Source organism: Herpailurus yagouaroundi, unplaced genomic scaffold (genome assembly GCF_014898765.1).
Source record: "Herpailurus yagouaroundi ecotype Mexico unplaced genomic scaffold, PumYag 160, whole genome shotgun sequence".
Lineage (NCBI taxonomy): Eukaryota > Metazoa > Chordata > Mammalia > Carnivora > Felidae > Herpailurus > Herpailurus yagouaroundi.
In genome coordinates, this window is record NW_024412401.1 from 11,528,010 (window position 1) to 11,552,982 (window position 24,973).

Here is a 24,973-nt window from a genome sequence, read left to right on the forward strand (position 1 = left end):
TGTTTGGCCAAAGATGATTAAACTTTTGGCTTATAGTTGACTGGGCCAGGTGGATAATTAGTTTCCCAGAACAAGTCTTAAAATTCCATTAAGTTTATTAAACAATTGCTTAAGGAATGCTAACTTCTTCCTTAAGAGAGGTTTGGGACAAATTTTCCTTTTATATGTATGATAGGTAGCATGCATGTGCTGGGGCTACACAGAATTAGTGAATGAAGGTCTGAATCCCCCGAAGAACATAGAGTATGGTCTGCATTAACAACAACAATGGTCAGAGCAGTAACAATGGTCAGAACAACCCGTGACCATTTCAGAAGCGATTCTGGAGGGGAGAGTGGGAAATTGTATAATGGGGTCTGGGCAGTGGATCACTTACTTATATAAGAGAACTCTTCTTGGAATTCAGTTGTGATGGAGAGTTTTTGTAAGTTTTTGTCAGGAGTATAGGAAGAAAATTTGGGAAATTGGAGAAAGTGGATATACGACTGTAGCTTATAGAAGGGGCAAAAAGTTCAGTTTTCTGCCTTGTGAAATTTTTGGAACTCTGTTCTATAATTTGCATTTGCACACTTGAAGTAGTGTGGGCTGAAGGCTGGGAAATGAAGAGACTATTGTTTCAAGACATGAGGTGAGCAGTTGTCAGAGATTTGTCTTTCCATACTAAGGAACTTACACAACTGTACTCTCAATCTTCTTTACCTATTTCACTCCTTTCCCTGACCACCCCATCCCCCAACCACCAGTTCTCTATGTTTAAGAGTCTGTTTTTTTTTGGTCTTCTTTTTCTTTGTTTGTTTCTTAAATTCCACAGATGAGTGAAATCATACAGTATTTGTCATTCTCTGAGGGACTTATTTCACCTACCTTTATATTTTCTAGATTCATCTATATTTTGCAAAGAGCAAGGTTTCCTTCTTTTTTATGGCTGAGTAATATTCCATCACATACATAGGCTCACTTCTTTATCCATTCCTCTGTGGGTGGACACTTGGGTTGCTTCCATCTTGGCAGTTGTAACTAATGCTGCAATAAACATAAGAGTCCATAAATATTTTCAAATTTTCTTTGGTTAAATACTGGATCATATGGTAATTCTATTTTTAATTTTTTTGAGGAATATCTATACTGTTTTCCATAGTGGCTGCACCAGTTTCCATTCCCAACAGTGCATGAGGGGTTTTTCCCTCCACATTCTTGACAACACTTGAGGTTTCTTTTGTTTTTGATTTTAGCCATTTTGACAGGTGTGAGATGATCTCTCTTTGTGATTTTGATTTGCATTTTCCTGATGATGAGTAATGTTGAGCATCTTTTCATGTGTCTGTTGGCCATCTATCTGTATGTCATCTTTGGAGAAATGTCTGTTTATGTCTTCTGCCTATTTTTTAACGGTGTTTTTTTTAAGTTTATTTACTTTGAGGGAGACAGAGACAATGTTGAGGTGGTGGGAAGGGCAGGAAGAGAGAGAATCCCAAGGAGGCTCTGTACTGTCAGCATGGAGCCCCACATGGGGTTTGAGTTCACGAATCGTGAGATCATGACCTGAGCCGAAATCAAGAGTTGGGCACTTAACCAACCAAGACATCCAGGCACCCCTTCTGCCTATTTTTAAATTAGAGTACTTATCTGTATTTTGGGCTTTGAGTTGTATAAGTTCTTGATATATTTTGTATATTAACCTTTCACCAGATATGCCATTTACAGATACCTTCTCCCATTCAGTAGGTTGTCTTTTTGTTTATTTCACTGTGCAGAAGTTTTGTATTTTGATATCATCCCAATAGTTTAATTTTGCTTATGTATTCCTTGCCAAAGGAGACATACCTAGAAAAACGTTTCTATGGCTGATGTCAAGGAAATTACTGCCTGTGTTTTCTACTAGAAACTCTATGGTTTAAGATCTCACATTTAAGTCTTTAATCTATTTTGAATTGTTTTTGTACATGGTACAAGAAGGTAGTCCAGTTTTATTCTTTTGCATGTAGTTGTTCAGTTTTACCAACATCATTTGTTGAAAAGACCTTTGCTCATTATATATTCTTGTCTCCTTTGTCATAAATTGATTGGCTATATAATGAAGGGTTTATTTCTGGGATCTCTAATCTGTTCTGTTGATCTATGTGTCTATTTCTGTGCCAGTACCATATTCTTTTGATTACTACAGCTTTGTAATATATCTTGAAGTCTGGGATTATGATACTTCCATTTTGTTCTTTTTCAAGATTTCCTTGGCTATTTGGGGTCTTTTGTGGTTCCCTACAAATTTTGGTATTACTATAGTTCTGTGAAAACGCTGTTGGTACTTTGGATAGGGATTGCATTAAATCTGTAGACTGCTTTGGGTACTATGGACATTTCAACATTATTGGTTCTCCCAATTCAGGAGCATGGAGTATCTTTGCATTTGTTTGTGTTGTCTTCGATTTCTTTCATCAGTGTTTTTTAGTTTTCAGAGTAGAGGTGTTTTACCTCCTTGGTTAAGTTTATTGTTAGGTATTTTACTGTTTTGGGTACGATTGTAAATGGTATTGTTTTCTTAATTTTGGTATCATACTTTACATTGTATTTTTGTGAATTCCTTGACTGAATTTGTAGATACAATTGATTTTACTGCTTTTGTGCTTTAACCTCCATACTGGGCTATAAGGGGTTAATCTATCACTTTCATTATGTTTTAGGTGTCTGTGAAAATTTTTGCTTTCTTAATTTTCTTACTCCTGATTATGGCCTTTCCTTATCACTCAAAGAATTCCCATTAATATTTCTTGTAAAGCTGGTATAGTGGTGTTGAATTCCTTCAAATTTTGTTTGGGAGTTTATCTCTCCTTCTATTCTGAATGACAGACTTGCTGCATAAAGTATTCTTGATTACAGGTTTTTTTCTTCAGTACTTTGAATATATCATGCTACTGCCTGCTGGTCTGCAAAGTTTCTGATGAAAATTCAGTGATAGTCTTAGGGAGTTTCTCTTGTTTATTATGGTCTTCTTTTCTCTTGCTGCTTTTAAAATTCTCTGTTAATCACTAATTTTGCCATTTTAATTATTATGTCTTGGTGTGCACCTCCTTGGGTTGATTTTACTGGGAGCTCTGTGTGCCACTTGGATCTGGATTTCTGTTTCCTTCCCCAGATTAGGGATGTTTTCAGCTATAATTTCTTGAAATTTTCTTCCCCCTTGTTTCTCTCTTTTCCCTCTGGGATCCCTATAATGTGAATGTTATTATGCTTGATGATGTCACTGAGTTAACTGAAACTATTGTCATTTATTATTATCACTGTTTTTTCAGTTGCTTCCAACACTTGTCTCCAAGCTTGCTGATCAGTTATTCTGCTTTCTCTAGTCTACTATTTATTCACTCTATGCATTTTTTGTATACCTTTTTTTAATGTTTGTTTATTTTGAGGGAGAGACAGAGTGCAAGCAGGGGCGGGGCAGAGAGAGAGGGAGAAACACAATCCAAAGAAGGTTCCAAGACTCTGTGCTGTCAGCACAGACCCTAACATGGGGCTCGAACTCATGAACCACGAGATCATGACCTGAGCCCAAGTCGGACGCTTAACCAACTGAGCCACCCAGGCACCCCCACTCTAGTGCATTTTTTTTTTCAACGTTTTTTATTTATTTTTTGGGACAGAGAGAGACAGAGCATGAACGGGAGAGGGGCAGAGAGAGAGGGAGACACAGAATTGGAAACAGGCTTCAGGCTCCGAGCCATTAGCCCAGAGCCTGATGCAGGGCTCAAACTCACGCACCGCGAGATGGTCACCTGGCTGAAGTCGGACGCTTAACCGACTGCGCCACCCAGGCGCCCCATCTAGTGCATTTTTAATTTCAGTTATTAAGTCCTTCATCTATAACTGGTTCTTTTTTATATTTTCTGTTGCCTTGCTCGAAGTCTCACTGAGATCCTCCATGCTTTTCTCAAATCCAGTGAAATGGTCATATCTTTATGACCATTACTTTGAATTCTCTATCAGTCATATTGTTTATCTCCATTTCTTTTAATTCTTTTGCTATGTTGTCCTATTCTTTCATTTGAGACATATTTCTCTGTCTCTTCATTTTGTCTAACTTTCTCTGTCTGTTTCTATGTGTTAGGAAAGTCACCTATGTCTCCTGATGTTGGAAGTAGTGGCCTTATGAAGAAGAGGTCCTATTGTGCCCTGCAGTGCAATGTCTGTCCCCTGTTTACTGGGACCTGGTGCTTCAGGGGTGTCTTTTATGTGCAGTACATGCACACTACTATTGGGGGTGAGGTACGCTTTCCTTCAGTCCTCTGCAATGGCTCTTTTTGCCAGTTGTGGGCAGGGTTTGGTTTCTGTGTTGTTAAGGGGCTGCCTTGGAGTTGAACTGGGTCAGACTACATGCCTACCCTCAGTCCATTCTCAAGAACTGTGCTTGCACTGACCTGCAGGGAGCTCTCCTTGCATTGTCCCCTGCAGGGTTTTCGTTGGTGGCCTACAGTCCAATCAAATGTTTGTCCTCAATCTCTTTGTTGGGTATGCAGTGACCCCAGACTACCCAGCTCTATTTGCTGTTTGCTGTGAGGCTTTTGTTGGTGGGCAGTGCCAGTGGTTAGATAAGATGTCTGCCCCCATTTGGGATTTCAGTTGAACTCGTGTGTGCAGTTATCTTCCTCTCTTAAGGGAAAGGGTCCCTGTGGAGTGGTATTGGTCATTTAGGGGCTGCTTGCAGAATGAGATAATGTCAGGCACGCCTTGAAGCAACTCCTGCTAAATAGGGTGGCTCAGATGGGGGAGTCTGTAGGAGAACACAGGGACAGAGCCCACAGTATTAGCAAGGTACACACTGGTCTGCTTGTAGGATAGGACCTGGAGCTACTTTGGAGGGATTTCTGCCCAGTAGATGGGTTGGATGGGGGGGAGGGGGGGGGACAAGAGAACATAGGGTCAGGGCAAATGGAGTTAGCAAGGTGGGTGGAAAATGTTTGAGTTGGTCCCCTCTGGATGCGGGTTGGGGCTGGGAAACAATGCCCACCAGCTCTTTTGTTCTTGGAGAAGTCTCCTAAAGATCTCTGTTCCTCCAGTTTACATTCTGAGATCAGTATATAAATCTCCTTTCCATATTCTCCAGGCACTTTTCAAACTGCTTCTAAGCTATAACTTGGAGGGGTTGTTATGCTGTCTCTTTAAGGGTGGGGGACTCAGTTTCCTATCACCCTCCAGCTCTCCCAGAGCTAAGCACACTGATTTTTAAAGTTATTGGTGTTAATCCCCACTGATTGTGAAGACTTGCCAAATTAGGCCCTTGTAACTTGCAAAGTCAAATGTTGGGGAGCTTCATCTTACCAGTGCAAGTCCCCCTTGTCTGAAGTGCCTTGTATGGGGTCTGTTCCTCATCTTTCCCCATGCTTGTGTGTCTCTCACCTTCGTGATTCATCTAGCAGGTTAATTTCCTAGTATTTTTGATGTGACCTGTGTGATGTACACACACAGAAGATTGAGTGAATGCTATAATGCCCTCCAACTAAGTGGTATTCAGTCAAAACCTTGAGAGCTAGTATCCAGAATTAATTAGATACTAAGTTAGGAGAAGGATATTCTATTAGAAAGCACAGAGTCTGTGAATTACAACTAGGAATCAGGCAAGAACTAGTTGTGTTTGAGAAATTTAAAAAGGCCAGCCTTGTTGCAGTAGAGTTAGTGAGGGGCTGAACTAACCCAAGAAAGTTTAATTGAAATTTTTTAGGAGCCAATCAATGCATAATTCACATGTAAGAAATTTATATTTTCTGCCAAGTGAGAAGTTTAGAATTACCTAGATCTAGATAATTATCTAGAATTATCTAGAATTATGATGATCAGGGTGTGGGCAAAATATGGCCTGCAGGTCAAATTTGGGCTCTTTTTTTGTAAATAAAGCTTTGTTATACGACAGCCATGCTCATTCAATTATTGTTCTTTATGGTTGATCTTGTGCTACAACAGCAAAGCTGAGTAGTCATGAAAGATAATGCATTGCCCCAAAGCCTAAAAAGGCTTTTTACAGAAAAAGTCAAGCTCTGGTCTTGATCCTTATAGTTTAAAATAAAGTATACCTGCATACATGGACATATGCACATACACATGAGTGCATATACACAGAAACACAAAAATGTCGCTTCAACAAGTTCCATGTGTTTAGACCTGAATATCAAAATCTTGATGGGTGGTTAGTGGATTCTCCATCATCATTAAAATCCTCTTTGTTGGGACATCTAGGTGGCTCAATCGGTTAAATGTCATGTCATGATCTCACAGTCCATAAGTTCAAGCCCCACATCAGACTGTGCTGACAATGTAGAGCCCATTTGAGATTCTCTCTCTCCTCTCTCTCTGCCCATCCCTGAGAATTCTCTCTCTCTCTTTCTCTCTCTCACTCAAAGTGAATAAAATAAACGTTAAAAAGTAAAAAAAAAAATCCTCTTTGTTGAAATAATTTTATGTGCTAAGAGCACCAAGTAAAGGAATGATGATAATTTTTCTAAGATTATGGTCAAGGAAAACAGAAAAGTTCAGACTGTAAGAGAAGAATTCAGGGTTGGTAGTTGTATTAAACATGCTTTGGGCTATGTATGATTCTAGAAGAATTTTTACAAATCTTCATATTTAATTTCAGCAACAAAAAATATATTCTAATGTGTAGAGCTTTTGTGCTGGAAAAGTATATGGTGCATTAGTATATGTAATTGTCAAAGTATTAGAATTGGAAATGTAGAATTACATATATCAGAGCATAGTTCATTAACAGTGCAGTATAGCTCAATGTGCAGCAAAATTTCAAGTGCTCTCTATTTTAAATATTGACCTTTGAATTTAAGTGAAAAATGCATAATGCCAAGATAACTGAGAAGTGATGCAAAATGTATCTATTTTTAGATGCTGCATCACAATTTTCAACTCCCAAATAAAAAGGAATGGAAAGACATGGGCGACTAAAACCAAATATTATAATGTTTAACAATTAATTTATAATAATAAACATAAATTATATGTAACACATATAATTTAATATATAACAAACATCTGTGTACTTGCACCTTAAGATAAAAAATAATAAGAAATTTGGTATCCCTTATGAACTTTGTAATCCTAGTCCCTCCTCCCTAGTTAGTAGAAACAATAACTTCCTTAATTTTATAATAATGATTTAGTTGTTTTTCTTTGTAAATTAATCACATATGCATATATCTATAAGGGATATGTTCAATTTTTCTATTTTAAAAATTTTAGGTAGTTTCATAACACTTTTTTTCTTTGTAATTTGCTCCTTTCATTCAATATAACCTGTTTGCTATTTATCCATATCGATTCCTGTAGTTGTGTTGTATTCATTTTTGCTGCCCATATAGTATTCCATTATATGAATATATTATGCTGTATGTGGTAGAATATTTAAGTTGTTTCTAGATTTTGCTGTTAAGACCAATTCTGTTGTGAATGATTACGCACATATTTTTGAATGCACATGTATAAAATAATTCTCTAAGAATATCTAGGAGTAAAATTGTTAGATCTACGTTATATCCAGCATGACTAGATAATGCCAAACTGTGACTGAGCCGGTTTGTACCTTTGTCAGAAAGTGTAAGGGTTCCTTTAACTCCACCTTTTCAAAAGAGGATAGAAGACTTTGTTTTTTTAACTTCCAAAGTAAAATATCAGTGATTTACATTTGTTTCTTTTAGAATATCCTTTGTTCCTAAGTAGATTAAATATTTTCCATATGTTTATAAATTCTTTGTGTTTGTTTCCTCTTCTGTGAAATACCTCGTGCCCACTTCTCTGTTGGATTGCTTGTGTTTTATTGAATTGAAGGAGTTCTTTATATAAGGAGGATGATAGACCTTTGCTCATTATATAAGTTGTTTAGGTTTTGTTTTTGAATTGAGACCTGATTATAATTTTTGGTTTTCCTGAATCAGAGGATTGGTATCTTTCAACAATTTTGGAAAATTCTCAGCTATTAGATATTCAAATACATAAACATATTTTTTTTAACTGCAGTCAGACTTTGTCTCTTAAGCCTGTATGACTGTGGCCAGCCAAAGGTCAAATTTTAGGTCACAGGAAATTGCCAGATGCCTTTAGGGCAGATATTATCTTCGGTAATTGCTTATTCATATAGAATCAACTTATTTATATATAGAATCAACATTTATAATTTTGGGCCTTATATTTTCCATTTGTTTATCCTTTGTGTATCCCTACTGTAGAAAAATGTTTCCCATGTGCAACCAGAATTATTTGTTATGTTTCAGGGCGATTGTTTCTTTGCATATCTTGTTGACTATCTTGCCTGAAACATGACTGGATTTTATTCTTCACAACGCCCTGTAATTGTATTCATCTAAGGGAAATTTTAATCTTCAACCATACTCTGAGGACATCTTTGTACATATATTTCTGAAAGTTCTTTGTCAGAAAGTAAATCGTTACCATCTATCACATAGGAATGCTCTAAGGATTGACAAATAACTCAGCTGTGTCTTTATTTTTTATTTTTTGGTAAAGTAAATTAATATGAGTGTGATTGTAAACTTAAACTATAATTATTTGTAAGTGTTTTCAGGTGAAAGAGAATAAATGCACTGACCCTTCTTAGACACTCAGTTTATCTTGGTAAACTGGATTATTATGCATTTGAAGCAAGCATTTTCCTTACAAGCTGTTTTCTTTCATACTGTAGATGGTTTAATTGGAAACACTATCAGACAAATCTAGGTTTTCCTAGAATCTATCAAATATCTTCTTGCATGAATATGTTCATAAACAATTTGAAGTCTCTATCATATTTTGTAAATTAAGTAGTCTAGGTAGTGGATTAAAATAAATTTTTTTTGATTTTTGATTTAGTTAATTCTTAAATATGACAACAGCTTTCTTTGCATTGAACATAAGACTATATGTTTAGTATGGAAAAAATTCATCGTGTGTCTACTTTTTGTAAGGCTGATTATCTCACAAATAGAAAAGAAAGGTAGACTGCATACGGACAAGAGATCGGAGTTTTTCACAGATACATCTGGATACACAGAAATTTTCTGAGCCTTGACAAATGAATTCAGATATGATTTCCTTTGTAATTTTGAAAAACGATGGGATAAATATTGAAATAAAATTGTGGGGATCTAAACTTTTGTGTCTTTTTCCCTCTTGAATCTTACTGCAGATCTATGGAAACTAATTAGTCAAAACTATCTATTGTGATGGTTGCTCCTTTGAATTACCTATTGGAGTTCTGATTTGTTTAGGTGTTACGAGAAAGAATCTGAGCAGTAAACCAGATGCTTGCTATTTCAGCTGTTCACATGCACCTAGATGTCAGGTCTTCTGGGTGATGTTGACAGCTAGGATATAAGTTTGGAGGGAATTCCTTGATAACACCTTCAGAACCAAATGCTACTGAAAAGAAAAAGGATGTTTCTGAAAACAGATGTTGTAGTTACAGCGAGGAAGAAAAATAAGGCAAACATATTTTGAGTATGTTTGAGTCTGCATTTCTAATGAGAAATCAATAGGCAGGTTTTTTTTTTTTTTGAAACCTTTTAGAGACCTGTGTTTCATGACACCAGATATTGCCTAACAGAGATCATAACTGTGGAGTCTCAGCAGGCATATTACCAAATTAGAGTACATTGATTGCTTATCAACAATTTCCATACCAGCCAGATTGTTGGAATTGAGTGGAAACCCATCGTGTGCCAACGATGTTTCCTATCTCCATTAGTGGAGGGGGATGGGTACAAACACACTGTCCTTCGCAGTGGCCCTGCCAGGACCCTCTTTTGCCACCAGTGAAAAGTACATGATCAGTTCTTGATGCAGGGGAACATACACATGCCCCTGAACATCCTCTTTTTCCTAACAGATGAAGTGAATAAAAGAAAAGAGCTGTACGTGAAAAGGCAAGTAGTGCCAGCCAAATATAATAAATATTGCCCACATTTTAGAACTAACACTTCCAAATTAAATAGAATTTAACTAAACTGTTTTGTTCAATCTCCTCACAATGAAAATCTTGGATGAAAACCTTGTGGGGAAAATTCAAATGGACCATCAAATTCTACAGCTGTTGGAGAGTCTACGTTTCTTGCCTTGGTGCTTCCACTATATCATTTGTTTCTGGTTCTAAAAATTCAAATATGTGGTATTAATGCATATAGGCTGTCTTTCAGCTATGGTATCACTGCGTTGCCTGATTGTTATCCAGAAGTAGGCTATTCTTGCAGGGAGTTATGAGGTCATAGCATGGGGAAAGTTATCTGTGCCAGACTGTTAGGCACAAAGAATAATAAGGGAAGAAATGACACACATTCCTTGTTTTGGCTGCTCAGTGGTTGGGTTCAAGATGTTCCAGACTATTTTAGATCTGAGTAAAATATAATGAATAATATTGCAAAAATGAGCCCAGGTTAGCTACACCCCTGTAAAGGTTTTTGCCCACCTAGTCAGCCAGCTCTAGTCACTACAATCTTGACTAAAGTGTAATTTTACATTTCATACACCTTTAACCACCTCATAGGACTCTGACTGTTCTTGAAGGTTTTTTAACCTTCAATACATCCTTTAAACATTTGTAAATATACAAATCTGTAAATATCACTGTGCATTGTAACTCCTGAAACACTAAAGCTCTTGCATAAATGAGAGAAATAGACTTGTAATTGTGTCTAGAAGATAAATTTCTAGGAATCTTGGACTTTGAGAACCGTGTGTTCACACACAATAATTTGAAACTTGATAATAAAATAGAGGTTTAAATATGTCAACATCAACCAAATGGGACTAAGAACTTGCAAAGGTATTCGCCTATATAGGTGGAAAACGCTTATTCTTATATTTTTTCTGCAAATAAACCAGACACCCATGAATCACATTCCGCCCCCCCATAATTACTGCAATGACATAGTGTTTGAGAGTCTTGAAAATGGACCTAAGATATCACCTTTCTAAACCACTGTCTGTTGAATGTATCTTTAAACATGTATCCATGCATATTAAATGAATTAAAATTCACATATCAATATGTTAACAGTACGATACTGATATTTTACCAGCATGTCCTAGAAATTGGTAAAAGTCTTATCTGGAAGTAACAAACAGAAATGTGTCTAGCTAGTGTCAGTTCAATATTCTTATCTTAATTCTCTGCTTTTAGTATTCTAGTTTTGGGGTTTGTGTATTGATCCCCTTCTGTGTTTGAAACTTATCTGCGTTTTTGGTAATCCATGTTGAAACAATCGGTTTCTTGAATCAGAGCCAGAACTCTAAAATACTCTCCTTGTAGTATTTCAAATTTAAGAGATTTTTTTCTACTCTATATTTGGAGCTTTAGTTATTTGTGTTCAGGTTTCTGAGAGTCCAGATAGATGCAGTGCTTGAAATTAAATCATTATGTGATTCTAAAGAAATGAATATTTCTTTGACATGTATTCTGTAAAATATTTGGCTAATATCTGGGAATGGGCTTTTTCCCCTCTGCTGTAGCAATCAATTTCAATATCTGGAGTTTGGTGAGGATACTTCAGCCTCAACTTTTGACTTCAACTTGGGATGTAAAAAGGTTTTTTTTTTTTTTTTCTTGTTTAACATATCAAAACAAACAACCCCATAACCATGAAAAGCCATGACTCAATCCTGACAAGCTGGATTGTATAATTTACTACCTCATGACAACTTCTGGAAAGAATACCGTGGCCTTAAAAGGAATAAAAAAACATGTATTAGATTTTAGATTAGCTAACAGGAATGATTCTGTTATTTTTATTTTTGAAATGTATGTAAAAATTACTACAATTTGTGAGGCAATGGACTCAGCCCTATTAAGAATATTTTTGTTCTGGGTGGGGCACCTGGGTGGCTCAGTCAGTTAAGTGTCTGACTCTTGATTTTGGCTCAGGTCATGATCTCACGGCTGGTGAGTTCTAGACCCACATCGGGCTCTGTGCTGACAGCGTGGATTGCTTGGGATTTTGTCTACCTCTCTGCTTGTTTCTCTCTCTCTCTCTCTCTCTCTCTCTCTCTCTCGTCTCTGTCTCTCACTGTCTCTCAAAATAAAAATAAACTTGAAAGTTTTAAAAAATATTTTTGTTCTATATTCTTTTTTCTCCACTGTATATTACACATTTTGTGTAGAGAAAACCTTTCTCTACAAATTCTCTCATATCTTTCCATTCCCTTCTTCATTACATTATACCACACACAGGACACTTTTTTTTTTTTTTTAATACATACCAAATCACAGCTTCTGGGTTTTCAGTATTAGGTCAGATGGTGGACTTTTTAAAAAATAATTCTTCCTGAGTCTTTTATGATGTTTTCATTGTGTAAATATTGTCTTTTCCACTATATTCTGAAGTATGTTGAGAGAGTCTCATTGTAAAAGGTAAGCTAGCAATACTATCCATGTGAACAATTTTGCATTTTCTAAATAAATTGCCTTAATTTATTCCTGTTATTTTTTTCAAGGGCCTCAGGCATCAATGAATATAGGCTCATTAATTGCTAAGTAAGTAATTTTTCCACAAATATAGTCTTGTTCCAAATACTCCTTTGTGCATTTAGTATGCGTGACCAGAGTCACCAAACACAAGCCTAGTTATTAAGTGAAATAAACATTTCTTGGAAAAGTGGGCATCAGGGTCAAATTAAAATCCCACACAAATCATAGCATCACTTAGGATCACTGCTGGAAAATCAAAATGTTGACTTATTTACTGGGATGGAAAAGCTGAGAGTCTTTCACATTGCTATGGAGAATAGAATGAAAGCAAAAGCTTTTCTCAATTTCTTGACCTACAATGAATGTTTTCTTCTCCAAGTAATCTTTCTTTGTCCCCTCAGTGAAAGGTGATCTCTCGATCTCTCTGATTTGTCATAGCATGTTACCTATGATTACCTGCCATACATTATATTTTTGTCTTAGATTTAAATGTCTTATCTACCCCCCTCCTTTTTTTTTTTTTTTTTTTTTTTTTTGTCTGCACAGACATTTGAACCATCCTTCCAATACTTACTTGGCTCAGTACCTTGGACAGAATAGATGCTTACTACTTGTTGAAAGCATGAATAATGTAGTAGTTGTGTAAAAAGTATTCATTATAGAGAGAATGGTAGGAATAAAAGTGAAGAAAAAGGAACTTCTTTGTGTTGATTTCTTCCCCATTCTGCTTCTATGCAAAGCCTAAGTCTCTCCTTTGATTATTTGGATCTTCATTCATTGAGCAGGAGTGATGTATCAGACACTCTTGTGTTCTGCCAGTTTTGAGCTGCTTAGAATTCATGTGTACAGAATTTTGAAACAGACCCGAATATGTTGGCTTGTCATAGGCAAAACATAATTTCCAAGTTTTTAGGAAAATAAAGGAGTTTGGAAAACTATGAGAGATTTATAAAAGACTCAGCAATCTTGTGGTTCTTGAATGCTATTTGGATTGTTATTGTTATCTCTATACTTCTCACTGGCATTTACAGAGAATTCTGTACCTTGTGCTTCAAAATTATGTAATACAGTGGTTATACTGTAGGGTTTGTTAATCGTCCCCTCCTGCTTTTCAAACTTAACCATGTTTTAAACTTAACCATATTGTTTTATACTTTTGGGGCTTTGTGACATAAACGAATGGAATTCGATTAACACTTGATTGCTTTTTATATGAAAGATTCTTTAAGGTCTGCATGCTAGATGGAATAAGAAAGTTATAATCTAGTGGAGGAAAAGGTACATTTGTACATAGCATTATGAGAGAAATAAAAACCTGTCTTAAGTGACATTTGTCTACTTGAAGACAAGGAAATACAACAGGAAACTTAAGGTCTTTTTAGATTCTACATGACTCCGATTTTATAAATCATGAGTACAGGAAGACAAAAAGAATCTGAATTCCAATTTTGTTTTTAAATCACAGAGGATATATATGGTGGTTAAAGGCCATGTTATGGTTTCTTGGTGGTTGCAGCCAATATCATAAAGCTCTTAGGTAGCAATATCAGAAAGTTTCTGGAATGGTTTCTATTTTCCTGGTTCTGTGGCAAGCTTGACTATTTTAATCCATAGTAACCCTTTTAGGTATTACTCTCGCTATTTCAGATAAGGAAACTGAGGATTAGAAAGACAAAGAAATGTGCTGACTATCACAAAGAGAGGAAAGCAGCAGGAATAGGGGTCAAACAGCATTGCACTGTCAAATCTATACTTCTAAGCCCTTGGGTTTATTTTTTTTATCATAGTGATGGCCTCTATAAATTCATACATTAAATTGCAAATACTAAATTTATGTTTTTGTCTATGCTCATTTAAAAATAGTCTAAATTTTAAACTCCATTAAAAAGACAACAGTGTGAAATGAGAAAATAACTGGGACTTTCAAGAAATTCTGGTGGGGAGTATTAGCTGGTACAGGAATATCTAAAAATGGCTTGTCGTTATCTAAAGACGAAAGAACAATTATCCCATGGGCCCGTAGTTTTGTTTTCTTGTACATACACCTTAAATGGTGTGCTTGTGCACCACAGACATGGACAATAACATTTATGTCAGCATTATTTGTAAAAGCCCCAAATTGGAAAGCACTCAAATTCAGTCAACACTAGAATGGATAAGGATTTTGCTATATTCATGGGAGTGAAATAACATAAGGCAATAAAAATGAACAACACGCAACAACACATTGAATTACCCCACGATATTAAGCCAGAAAATCAGAGTAAATAAATACATGATATATGAGTCTGCTGATAGGAAATTTTACAAGTAACCAAAAATAATCTGAGGAGTGAGAATAACAAATTGGCTTGGAAGTGGCTCCAAAATATTAGTGGTGTACTATTTCTTGACCTATGCATTATTTACATGGATGTATTCCTTTGTGATTATTCATTGAACTGTTATTTATTATCTTACACTTTTCTGTAATTTTTTTTGTAAAAAGTTTAACCTAAAACCATCATTTGTTGGAAAGGAGATGTTCTGGCTGACTTAAATACTGTTTATAAAGAGGTGTCTGATAATAATCGATAGACACACACAAAATCTGTACAGCTCTTGTAATTGGCTTGTTTTCTAAGATGGGTTATTTTACTTGCCTTTAAGTACAAAATACAGAAATAATATAGTGTTAATTTGGACATGTGAAACCTTTCTTTGAAAAACACTATAAAAGGAGAGGATGCAGAGTATATGGAGCATTAGGTCAAACATGTATCTCTAATATCCATTTGATTCCCTACTGCTGTCTTCTTTGAGAGTAGGAGGGATATCAGATCACCCTGGTAATTTGGAATTAGTTCTGTTGAGATTTTACTCAAGTGTCTAGTGAGAAATCAGAGTGTTACTGAAGCTCCAAGTATTTTATAATCTTTGCCAAGACCAGACGTTGTTGGGACCATTTACCAAATCCCTGAGTAAAATCTCTCCTCTTTGGCACTTGTTCTAGTTACTGGAAGAATAAACATTCTTTTTCGTTTTTGTTTTTTTTTTTTTCCAAATAAATAGTCATTGAAGACAGATGTATACCCTCACTGTAAATGTTCCTGGCCACCTCTCCTGAAGCAGAGATTGCTCTCCATGATCTTAAGTGGTCTGACTGACATGATGCTGGCTTTAGTCACATTAGCACTTGGGTCCACTCACCCCTAGTACACGATCTTTTCATGATGTAGGCAAGGTTTTGCCCTGATGAGAGCTCTATTTCTCTTAACTTAGTATCAATAGCAAGTATAATTTAAGAACAAAACCTCTATAAATCTAATTTAGGCTCAAATCCCATCTTCTATCTCTATGCTGACTTTGGAAATTTAAACTTAAAAAAATTTTTTTAAACATTAATTTATTATTGAGAGATAGAGAATGAGCATGGGAGAAGATCATGACCTGAGCCGAAGTCGGAAGCTCAAACGACTGAGCCACCCAGGGGCCACAAACTTTTCTTTTTTAACGTTTATTTATTTTGAGAGAGAGATCCTAGCACAGTATCTGCTACAAAATAAGCTTTCAATAAACAGAAGCTATCATTAATAGCTATTATTATTACTTAGATACATGCTGCTTTCATAGGTAACATAGGACCCCATTAACTCCGTTGACCTAAGTGCACAAATCAAGGGAATCAGATCCAACAAAGTTTGATAAGTAAGATATTACTAATCATCTAAATAAAAACAATATACTTTGTTACACTAGGAAACTAATATTTCTTAGAAAATTATTTCTTTAGAAAACACAATTTTTGTAAAAGCTACATTCAGTGAACATTTGCCTTGGTATCTATTTCTATATATTTAGATCTAATATAAGTGAAACCAGTTTGAAGATCACTGACTTCTGGTTAGTTCTTTAAGGCACAAATGTGTGTTTCAGAAGTGCTTTTAGTCAGGAGAAAAGTCACCAATGTACCTTGAAATGGAAGATTGCCACCAAAGATTGAAGGAGATATTTTACCATTCTTCATTTATGTTTAAGCTTTGCTGAGATCAATGAATTCCAAATCATTATCCATCAGTTAGTATGTGCAGAGAAAATGCTTTAATGTCTGGAAATTTCATCAAGCTTAGTCCTCTGGTGAAAAAGGAATTGCTTAGCTGAGTGTTCTCGAGACCACCATGCTGTAATTACATATCAGACATCTAAATGTATACAAACATTAAAAAAGCATGCATTTTCAGCAGCACGTTCTGGGTTTCAGAGAATTAATTTTGAACCATAGCCACTGGTTTCTCCAAATACAGTTTACCATTGTTGGCCAATTCATGACAGTGAAAGTACTACAGTGTGACAAGGTGTTCCCACCTCTAGGATACTAAATACAACACCCGCTTCCTGCTACTTTATTGTATATGCATTTTCTTTCCCAATAGTTTAGCAAATGTTTGCTAAACATAAACTGCAAGAATGCTGAGTCTCTCAGGAGATAACCAAAATCCACAGCTACACCCCTCCCTCCGACCTTTTTCAGGGGAAAATATTAAAAATAACCAACTTTTCTCAGCCATATTAAGCATATCTTTTCCTTGGGAATCACTTAGAAAAAATTTTTTTTTCTGCCTCTCTTTGAAAATTGAAAACATGAATGCTTCATTGCCTAAGAAACTGAGTAAACTTGCTTTCTGAAATGTACCTTTTAATGTCTTTTATGATTTTGTTTTTTTCCTCTTATTTGCACTCTCAGCTGTGGATGAATTTCCATGCAATGCATCATTTCTTGAGGAGTTTACATGCCCGAAGAAATAAAAATGGAAAATGGTATCTATTAAGGGAGAACAGCTTTCTCCAGTCCCCAGCAGATGCTGTTGGTGAGTCACCCTCTGTCTGCTCAGCCCAGCCCATCAACTTAACCCTCCATAGGGTTGCCACGAAGAAAGGAACATACTGCTGGCTGTTAAACAAATGAAGGCATTCTTAACTTGACTTTACTCTCTTATTGTTTCAGAATACAGTGTATACCTAGGGGTTTGTAAATTTTAGTCACACATCATTCCACTTTGTCTCAAATGATTTCTGTTATCATAACCTGCTGGCTTCCACATGATTGCTTACCTGCGATTAACTTCCATTGTCGTGCTTTCTCCACACCATACCGCACATCAGATCGCAGAGCACCTGCACACGTGAACACATTTCTTTTGTTTTTATTAACTTTAATCATCTCAAAGCTATGGTTTCCATCCCTATTTCTCTTCATAGCTGAGGACGGCATCAGCGCATCTGTGTTGGAGGCGCCCGGTGGGTTCGTGCATAGTGTTTGGCCTGTTGTCATCTGGAGAGAAGCATGATGATCTCTGAACATGTATTTTAGCAGATTTTTGATGTGAAGGATAAGTGTCATTAAGTCTTTGGACTTGAGCTAAACAGAGCATGACTCACACGTGCCGTATCAGAAGGGATGAGGCCAGAGGAGGGATAGTGGGGCAGGATATGTGCTCTATAATAGATTTTTTTTTTTTTTTTACATTGGCAGGGGAGGTGTGTGATAAAGTGGATATATGGTGTAATGCTCTATATTTCTGACTACTTTTCTGCTACTTATAGCTTTGTCCCATCCCCTGTTACTAATGTGTGGAACTTTTATGCTTCTGTGTAAGCTAAGTTGCCTGCTCTGTGCACCTCTCATACCTGTCAGCTCCTCTGCAAACCAAGAACGGGGTGCCCCACCTCACTTGGCTCCAGGGATAAACGTCACTTCATACTCAAGAGGAGTCAGGAGGTGTCAAAATTACCTGTTTGGACCTTGAAATAAGAATGTGTGGCTACAATTAAGAAGTTGAAAAGGAAGCAGCAGCAGACATTTAAATCTTCCTTCCCAGTCATTTACTGTGAAATCTAACTCCATTCCTGGAGCAAAATTGATGGCATTTTAGGACTTTAGTGTTTTTCAGGTATCAATAAATTTCTGCTAGTGTCTCCCAGCCTCTCTAATAGCTAGCAGGATCAGTAATAAAACCTAACAAAAGGTTTTAGTAAAAGAAGCCAACATCCCCCTATATTATTTAGACACATTTTAAGCATCCTTTTGACATTCATTTAACTTGAATAACCGATATTTTCCTACATTTATTTTTTCACCCATTTTACAGTGACATGGAGAGAAATTAATTACACAAATGTATAGCTGCCTGTTTGACACAAAGCCATCACCTTTTACGTGAACATTGCTCAGTAATAAAACACTGCCAAGATAGCAGAACTTTCTCCCATCTTCAGCTCATGTCTCCCCCCCAATAATAACTGCTTTCCTACTTTGGCTTATGATTTCATAATCTAAGGACACACTGCTGAACACTAGAGTTTAGCCTCACCTGTTTTTCAAACTTAATTTAAATGGATTCATACAGTATGTACTCTTTTATGTCTAGCCCATTTTGTGATAGGTTATCTTTGGTAGATTGTGATGTAGTATGTAGGTGTTACTGTCATTGAGGTGTAATGTTCTTTAATATGATTATACCACACTTAGAAAACCACTTGTACTGTTGGATGAGCATTGGGAATATTTCTTGTTTTGGACTCTTAAAAACAATGCAGCCACGAACGTTCTTGTTCGTGTCCTGAGGTACTTATGCAATAGCGCAGATTTCTCTGGGATGCGTAACCAGGTGTAAAGCCGCTGGGCGATAGTCTGTATATCTTCAATTTTATTAGAGGGTTTCAAACCATTTTCCAAAGTGGTTGTACCAGTTTTCACTATTCCCAGCGGTTAGCTGTGTTTTCATGGATTTGTTTTTCTGCTCTCTACTCTTCTTTTTCCACTTGTAAATCTCTTCCCATTACACTTTCTTAATGCTGTGGCTCGAAAAGAAGTTGTAACTTCTAGTGCAGTAACTTTTTAGAGATTATCTTGGGTGTTCTGGGCAATGGTATTTCCAAATACGTTTTAGAATCCACTTGCCAATATATAAACTTGATGCACATACACAACCTATAGAGATTTTGGGATCGAATCTATAGGCTAGCAGGAGATAATGTATTTTTGCAGTAGTTCATCGTTCTGTTTAGTAGGTCTTAATTTTCAATAATGTTTTATAATTCTGGTAGAGGTACCACACATCTTTTTATAGAATAATTCCTAGTTACTTGAATTTTATTATGAATGACCTCTTTTATGTTTTAATATTTGATGTTGATACATAGAAATACAATCCATTTACATATATTGACATTGTATTATGCCATTTTTATAAACAGTAATTTATGCTAGTAATTTAGTTGTAGAAGTTTCATGCTTTTCTTTTTTTTATAGTTTATTTATTTTGAGCGAGAGAGAGAGCATGAACATGGAAGGGGCAGAGAGAAAGAATCCCAAGCAAGCTCCATGCTGTCAGTGCAGAGCCCAACTGGGAGCTTGAGCCCATGAACCGTGAGATCATGACCTGAGCCATGCCTGAGTCACCCAGTTCCCCCTGCATGTTTTTCTTTAAACAGAGTTAAGTTACATGTGAACAAGAGTTACTTTTTTTTTTTTTCCTTTCCAATTCAGACAATACCTTGATTGGTTTTTCTTCATGAAACATTCAACACTTCACTGTTAAATATAAAATTCTTTTATTTTGTATACCCTTTATCAAATTGAGGCAAATTCCTTGAATTCTGTTGGCTGAAAAATTTTTTATTCATCAGATCTTTTTATTGTAAAATACTGTAAATACACTTTTTAAAATTTTGTAAAATACAACATAACATTGACTATCATACCTACGTTAGGTGTACCGTTAAGTTTATCGGTATCATTGTAGAACCCTTCATCTTTTAAAACCAAAACTCTGTACTGATTAAACAGTAACTCCCCATGCCCCCTTTCCCCAAACCTCTGGTCACCATCTTTCTAATCCAGGTGTCCATGAATTTGACTACTCTAGGACCTCATAAAAGTGGAGCATTTGTCCTTTTGTGACTGGTTTGTTCCACTTAGCACATTGTCCTCCAGGTTCACCCATGTTGTAACATATGTCAGAATTTTCTTCCTTGCTAAGGCTGAACATTACTGCTTCTGTCTCTTAGCTATTGAGAATAATGCTGCTATGAACGTGGGTATACAAACATCTGTTTCTGGCCCCGCTTTCAGTTCTTTTGCATCAGTACCCAGAAGTGGGATTGCTGGATCATGTGGTAATTTTATTTTTAATTTTTTGAGGAACCACCGTAGTGTTTTCCATGGTGGCGGCACCATTTTTACGTTCCTGTCTATAGAGCACAGGGGTTCTAGTTTCTTCACATCTTTGCCAGTAAATATTTTTCTTCAGTCAGAAATTGATGTTGAATCTTACCAAAGGTCTTTGCAGCCTCTGTTATGATGATCATATGCTACTTTTCCCTTCATTCTGTTGATGTGGTAAATGACACTGATTGATTTTTTTTGAAAAATTAATCCATTTTACATTTCTGGAACACAAATTGTTCATGACATTTGAGCTGTTCATGTTATTGGCTTGAATTTTTAATGTTTAACATTTTGGCATTTATGTATATGAGAGACTTGCTTACAGATTTTTCCTTCTAATTGTATTTTTATGTCAAAATCATGCTGCTTTCATAAAATCACTGGGGCAAGTTAACCTTCTTTTTCTCTGGTAGAGTTTCTGAAAGATTGACATGATTTTTTCCCCATAGGTATTTGGTAGAATATACTAGGAAAGCCATTTTGGGCTGAGACTTTGTTTTGTTTTCTGGGGTGATTCCTACTTTTTTTTTTTTTTTTTTAGTTTATTTTTATTTATTTGAGAGCAAGAGTGAGGGAGAGAATAAATCCCAAGCAGGCTCTGCACTGTTAGTGCAGAATCCATAGTGGGGCTTAAACCCACAAACTGTGAGATCATGACCTGAGCCAAAACTAAGAGTCGAACACTTAACCTACTGAGCCACTCAGGCACCCTGTGATTCTTAATTTTGGATTAAATATATTTTGAAAACAGAGGGATATTCATGTTTTTTTTTTGTTGTATGTCTGATCTACTGAGTGGTACTTTGCTTGAACTTTGTCCATTTCATCTACATTTTCCAATTTTAGTATAATAATAATCTTATTTGATCCTTTGTATTGTATGTAGTTTTATCTAGTTAGTTCATGTTTCCTTTCTTTTTCTTAACTGTCTTTGGGTTTAATTTGATGTTCCTTTTCTCATTTTTCTACTCGGATATTTACATAGCTGATTTTTAGTTAGCTTTTCTAAAGTATGCACTTAAAATTGTAAGATTCTTTCTAAAAATATTTTACTTACATCCCATAAGTTTTAATGTGTAGAATGTTAAAATGTATTAATTTGAAAATATTTTCTAATTTTTGTTAGTTTTTGAACCAACGTATGCTAGCAGGAGGTTTTTTTTTTTTTTTTTGTGACGATTTCTCCTTAATCCTAAAACACAGTTATTTACTTATTTCCATTACTTCTATAATTTCTTGGCCTATATTTCTCTCTCTGGGATATATTTTTTAATTAGAGATTTTGCTGATAGAATAAATTTTAGAACTATGTTATTTCCAAAGCACAGGAGGAGAGGAGAGGAGACAATGCAAAGATACTAAGATTGTTGCCATGTGTGCTGTGTTGGGTGTATGTTCTTCCTTTCTTTTACCACTTGTCTACCACCTTTTACTTACACCAATTTCTTCCTGTTTGTGTTTGCTACCTACTTCATTGAGTTTTTGTTCTTGCCTCCAGGAAAACCTTGGTATTCTCCTGTTTCCCAAATCCATGGCCAAATTTAGTTTGTGGTCATCCTTTACATTTTATTCCTTTGTGTTGATTTATATGATACTTATTTCCAAAAAATGGGGAGGCAGCTTACAAAGGAGTTACTTACCTCATCAATTATAGACTATTTGGCATCCATTGTTTTTCTTTTTTCTTGACGTCCCTTCTACCTACAGAAATATTAATCATTGTTATCATATGCCACGTTGTCATAGATCTAAGTCTAAAGTTCTCTTTTGGCCAGCAAAAGGGTGGATGCAGGATTAAAGTGAGAGATGGCTAATGTCTAGGGAAAAGACAAGAGCCCTGATTAAAGGTCCTCGCCTCATATTTATTCAGATCAGAAGGCTTACAAACGTGATGGGTGTGAACATCACATTAACATTAACTTGAGGACATGAGGGAAAAAGGGGGTTTTGAAGATAGATAGTGTTTGGGTCAATATAAAACAAAATCCTGGCACCGGGCAGATGGGTAGATGGTTGTTAACAGCAGACATGAGGGAGCACCTCTGTTTATCTTAGCTAGCCTAGGGGATAAGGCAGATAGGGGAAATAACCTGAGGGTTAACAAGACACCTTTTCTTTTGTTAACCATCTCCACTCTGGGCTGCTTTGCCTGCAGCCCAGCAGTCCATAGTCCAATTCACCAGTTTACCTAACCTTGCCCTTTCGTCCTGTGAAACAGTTTTTCTGCTATAGTACTAAATTGGGGGTGCTTCCACCCTGAATATCTAATCTTGTTTATTTCATTTACCTATGTATTGGGCACCTTTGTGCCATTCCTATTTTAGGCTTTTGCCTCTCCCTCTCTATTCTGCAACCCCTTTCTATTTTGGGGTGCCTTTGCACCTCCCTATTCCCGGAACCCTCGTACCTCCATATTCTCGGGGTGTCTTTGCATCCTCATATTCTTGGGGTGCCAATCTGGTTTATCCAAACTCAGGTGTGAGCTTTTTATGACTTTGTATTTCTTTATGCCTTGTTAACCCATTGGTGCAAGCCCAGGGGATTCCTAAGCTTATCCCCTCACACCATGTGTCTTCTGAATCATTCCTTCCTTAGCTTCCTTAATTTTGTGTTTATGACTCTGTATACACACTGTAAATTGTCCTACTTTGGTATTCCCTCTAAATTAAGTTTCTCAGGGTGATGCATTTTATGCATCTATTATTCCCCAGTGCCTCATAATAATAAACCCTTTGAAATATATAAAATGCCCAACTAGAGCCAGATGACCTAAAAGAAGAGTAAGGAAAATGCTTGGAAGCGGACGTCTTGGAAACCCACATGTCCATGCCAACTTAATTTTAGTATTTAAGACATCCTATCATATGTATGTGTGTATATGTGTGTGTGTGTGTGTGTGTGTGTGTGTGTATAGTAAGTTTATAAAACACCTATGCGTGCATTTATGTATGTATTATTGAAAGCTACAAATAGATTTCTTTTAGGTTTACAGAGCTCCTATATATTTGTCTACTGCAAATATCTCACTGTCTTCAGTGTATCAAGGTGCTTAAAGAAAAACAAACATGCGATTTCAGTGCATAATGTATCTAAGAGGCCAAACAGCCCTTTGTTGTATAGAAGGCACTCCATAACATTCCTCTCATTTATTTGCCCAATATCTACTCTAGGTGTCATGTCTACCTAATCTATTTCAACAAAAGTTACTTTCTTTCTTGTAACTTTTCTCTGTAATGTAAACAAAAAGAACACGTTTTTGTGTTTAAAACAGGTCACGAAAAAATGTCACCAGTTTACTAACTTGATAGAGCATCCTTCCCTGGCTTAGGTAACTGTTAATTCTTATACCCACCATATCAATGGCAATATGGTGCTTATGTTTAATAAATATGCATTTTCTTCATATCAGCCCACAAGCGTATTGTAATAATATGACTGTAGTGTAAATTGAGGTAAATCTACATAGCAGCCACCTCTGTGTCACAATGTGGGACAAAAACGGGAAGGATATTATAGCCTAATGGTTCTTCTAACTTTTACATAGAAATCTACCAGTTGACTCTTGCATATCAGAGCACTTAGGAAAAGTGAGGAGGAAAAATCCAGCTGTCATTTACTTTTGGATGCTGGGAAAAATGGTGTAGGAAATGAGAACTTTTCAAACCTTTTATATTTATTAAAAACTATTAATTCTGATACTACTTATTAAAAACTTACATTTGTAATGCTAAACATAAGATGACCAACAGTGGCAAGTAGCCGCATACTCTCATCTGTCCCTGAGCAGCCCTTCTCCACAAATCCTTGGTTACGACATCAAGACCAATAGGGCATGTTCTCTAGCAGACTGAAAGGTCACTACTTTGTTTATATGACTCTCATAATCTGAAACTTCAGCAGAATGAATTCAACAACAGGCTCTAGTCCCTCCAGGGCTGCAGTCTTTCTGTGGTACTGTTTGCCTCTCAGAAGTTCTGTGAGATAGTGCTTAGCATTTGGCATAGGTTGACTTTACCTGAGAGGACCTATGTCTGCACCAAGGTGAGGTTTGAAAACACAAAAGCAGAGCCACTCAGGCAAGCCAGGGATGCCTAGAGTGAACGTCAGAGTGGATTAGGTACAAGCTCTTATTTCCCAAGTTGGTTAAAGGATGCAAACTTTGAGTTATAAGGCAAATAAATTCTGTGGCTCTAATGTATAGCATGGTGACTACAGTTATTAATACTGTATTATATATGAAATTTTCTAAGACTGTGGATCTTAAGCATTCTCACCACACACACACACACACACACACACACACACACACACACACACAC